General features: G+C 32.1%; 2 long non-coding RNA genes across 2 annotated transcripts; both read right to left on the reverse strand.

The window, feature by feature from the left end:
• Positions 1-209: 209 nt before the first annotated feature.
• LOC141334432 (uncharacterized) lies at positions 210-736 on the reverse strand. Its single transcript, XR_012355568.1, has 2 exons — positions 335-736; positions 210-289 (listed from the first exon to the last, which is right to left on the reverse strand). It is a non-coding gene; the product is annotated as an uncharacterized lncRNA (long non-coding RNA).
• A 28-nt stretch (positions 737-764) lies between these two features.
• LOC141334430 (uncharacterized) lies at positions 765-3,587 on the reverse strand. The gene is made up of 5 exons (XR_012355566.1): positions 3,501-3,587; positions 2,912-3,257; positions 2,663-2,692; positions 2,024-2,194; positions 765-1,036 (listed from the first exon to the last, which is right to left on the reverse strand). It is a non-coding gene; the product is annotated as an uncharacterized lncRNA (long non-coding RNA).
• Between the last annotated feature and the right edge of the window lie 211 nt (positions 3,588-3,798).

Below are 3,798 nucleotides of genomic sequence, written 5' to 3' on the forward strand. Positions count from 1 at the left end.
ACGGTAAATTACAGTATGTACCTGGCAACAAAAGTTGCCAATAAAATCCTGTGAATTCAGCAAAAGCCAAGATGTAGCTGTAATATTTTTTACAATGAAATTCCTGTAAATAACTATTTTAACTGTGACTGTACTGTGCTCTTTACCATTATACTGACGTGAATGCATTAAAACAAAGATTAAAAAAAATAATCACTCAAATTCAAAGCTGTTGTAAGAAAATTGTTTATTAAAGCTGACACCTGACAACACTTCAGCACTGTCACTAGTAACAATTTTACTTTTTTAACTACAGAAAAAATTATAAAAAAATCAGCTGTTACAATACAACTACAAACAACTCAAGATTAAAGCATAAAGCAATAGTTAAATAAAAGTTAAAGGGACTGTTTGCCTAAAAATAAAAATGGTCATTATTTACTCTCCCTTAAATTGTTCCAAAACTATTAGTTTCTTTCTTGTGTTGAATACAAAAGATTATATTTTAATGAAGTTTATAACCAGACAAGTAAGCCATTGACTTCCATAATAGGGCAAAATATGACAGTCAATGGCTACTGTTACCAACATTTTAAAATATCTTAAAACAAGAAAGAAACTCAGAATTTTGGAACAACTGAAGGTGAGTAAATGATGGCAATCCCTTTAGGCTCAAAAAACAGAATGGCACTGACTGCTGATTCATTAAACCTAGAATACTCAAACAAACATTTAGCCATTTTTTAAAACATTTTAACATTCTTTAAAATTTTTTGTAAGTTGACCAGTTTTTTTTATTTTATTTTTTAGCATGACCAAAGAACAAATCTGAAAGCAATTGTTATTTTATAGATGGCTTCTCCTGTAGTTGTAGTTTTGATACATTTGTAAACTTACATGCTTAACCACTCAAAGTCCATTAGCCTTCTGAGATGAGAACACACATGAGGATTGACTGTGTTGTTCCTCTTCTCGGAGACCTTCCCACCTTTTTTTTGCTCCAACCTTTGATGTGCCCGTCTTGGTGCCGGAGTGTGGGTTGATTCCAACAAAACATCTGCACAAACATCAGACAGACAAACATAAGCATGTGCAGAATTTATTAAAACTTGTTTAATAGTTCAAAAGCATTTGATGAACTATAGTAATGCATTACAGAGGAATAATTCATCCAAAAAAGAAATGATGTCAAGTTTTGTCAAACCTGAATAAATGTATTTCTTCTACTATAATAAAAGAATAGCAAAGAATGAGTAAACCAAACAGCCTTGGTTCTCAATGACTTCCACATTATGGAGGAAAAAATTGAAGCCATAAAGTATTTTGTTTCACTGGATTGGGAACTGGGAATAACTGAATTCAGAATAATTTAATTTGAATTTGAATTGTACAACATTTTAATTAATATGTATTTATAATATATTTTACACCAATTGTTAATATTAAATTAACATTAAGCACAAAGGGGTCAACAGGTTTTTGCATAGTTTAGAGTGACAAATCGTACCAGCATACTTTGAAGTCAAAATGCGTAGCCGCTATGCAAAATGTGTACAGGTTGGCAGGTCTGAATCATTAAACATGCGAATCCAGTGGTTCAACCTTAATTTTATGAAGCAATGAGAATACATTTGTGCACAATAAATAAATAAAATTTACTTTATTCAACAATTTCTTTCAGTCTCTGGAGTGTGTTTTTGGTGCACAAAAGTATTCTTGTCACTTTATTAAATTAAAGGGATACTCGATGCCGAAATGTTGAATAAAGTTGTTGTTTTTGTTTTATTTTCATACAAAAAGTATTCTTATCGCGTCATGATGTTATGATTGAACCACTGATGTATTCACTACCTTTCTGGGAAAAAACATCTTGGATTTCTTTTAAAAAATGATTTGTGTTCCAAAGATGAACAAAGGTCTTATGGCTTTTGAATGACATGAGGGAGAGTGATTAATGACTGAAATTTCATTTTTGGGTGAACAAAACCTTTATATTTAAGTAATATAAATACACATGCATAGTTAAGTATTTTTTTGTTTTTACCTCTGGATAAACTTGTGTTTTGGATGCAGGATGCCTCATGCTGGTACACCAGATTGAAGATGTAGTATGATGCAAACAAAGCAGCAAATCCAGGCACAAAGTTGGGGTGTGGATTCACGACCACTTGGCCCTCAATACTCAGCATCCACTGAGTTGCAGTGAGAATTTCACCTAAATAAATAAATACAGGCAACATGTTATAAGTCTTATGGTCTCTATATAGATGAGACTTGAATGCTGAAAATTTTGTAAAAGCATGGGAACAGTCAGGTAGCCAACTCCACAGGTGAAAGAGCAGTTACTCTGGTATTGCTCTCATATTGACAGAAATTACAGTGATACATTTCTCATTTAGATTTAGGTTCAAGCTTTATGTACAAGTAGGTTATATGACAACTTTTTAGCTTGTTATTTCGACAGATTAATTGCTTATATCGTTTGAAGCAAAACTGTTTAACTTACATTACGTTTGGTTTTGACTCTAAAAATACTGGCATTACACGTTCTCAATAAACCAGCATTTCAGTCTATATTCTGTGTCTATTTATATGCAATAATTTCAAAAATACTCTATCGAGAGTAAGGCAAATAAATCGGTAACAAAAAGCATTCATCAACGTCATGACATTATGTTTTTACCTTTATTATCTCCTTGGTGTTTCGGCTTGCCTGACAAAAATATAAAAAAATAAAGGAAGTTAACGACACATATTACGACGACACATCTCATACTCATCCAACGAGGTTAATATTTACATTTTTCAAAAGCAAAGACAACTGAGCACTTCATGTAACGTTAGTTTAGTCTCGCACTTAAGTTAGATCGATGAAGAAGAATCAGTTACAAAAAGCAGTATTCATTAAGACGGCATGACATTATGTTTTTACCTTTTAGCTCCGGATCGCACGTGAAAAACGTGAAAAAAAGAGAAAGAAAAAAGTTAACAACACATTCCTTTACAAAATAAACTTCACGTTTCAAGAGAACTCTTCCAGCGATGGTAATATTAATGTTTTTCTATCAACAAAGACAAATGCACCTCATATAACGTTAGTTTCGTTTCACACGCACTTCGATAGCAATGCTATGCCTGCCAAACTACATGTTCACTAGAAAGCAAAGGCAAATAAAGCTAACAAACTGCAGTATATATCAACATTAACATGACGATAAAGATTTACCTTAGTTTAGTCTGCTTTCTGAAATGGCGCGCACCGCATTTCTCTTCCTCGCCTGAAGCAACAGATAAATAAAGTTAACTAACGTTACACATCCCTTTACAAAAGCTAAATATAACCTTTAGAGCGATATCTTGATAAAACTTTTAACGTTTAGATAGATAGATAGATAGATAGATAGATAGATAGATAGATAGATAGATAGATAGATAGATAGATAGATAGATAGATAGATATGAATTACTTAACATTAAAATAAATAATTAATACTTATGGAAGTAAATTTAATTAAACTTACCAAAAATCGATTGCCGTTTATCTTCATGTTGTCGTTGTGCTTCAGTCTAACGTCACCAGATTTCAAAACAACATATCCGCCCGCGCAATCCCATAATGCCACAGCACAGTAAATTCTTGTAAAAATATTTAAAATACAGTCAAAGCACCTCCTACATGTAAATAAATTACAGCTAACAGTGAAATATACAGTTAACACTTGTAAAACCCTGTATAACCCATAATGCATTGCAAATTACAGCAATAAATTGTAAATTGGCAAAACAGTAAGTTTCTGTATAATTTTGCTGTAAAAAATA

This window comes from Garra rufa, chromosome 5 (genome assembly GCF_049309525.1).
Source record: "Garra rufa chromosome 5, GarRuf1.0, whole genome shotgun sequence".
Lineage (NCBI taxonomy): Eukaryota > Metazoa > Chordata > Actinopteri > Cypriniformes > Cyprinidae > Garra > Garra rufa.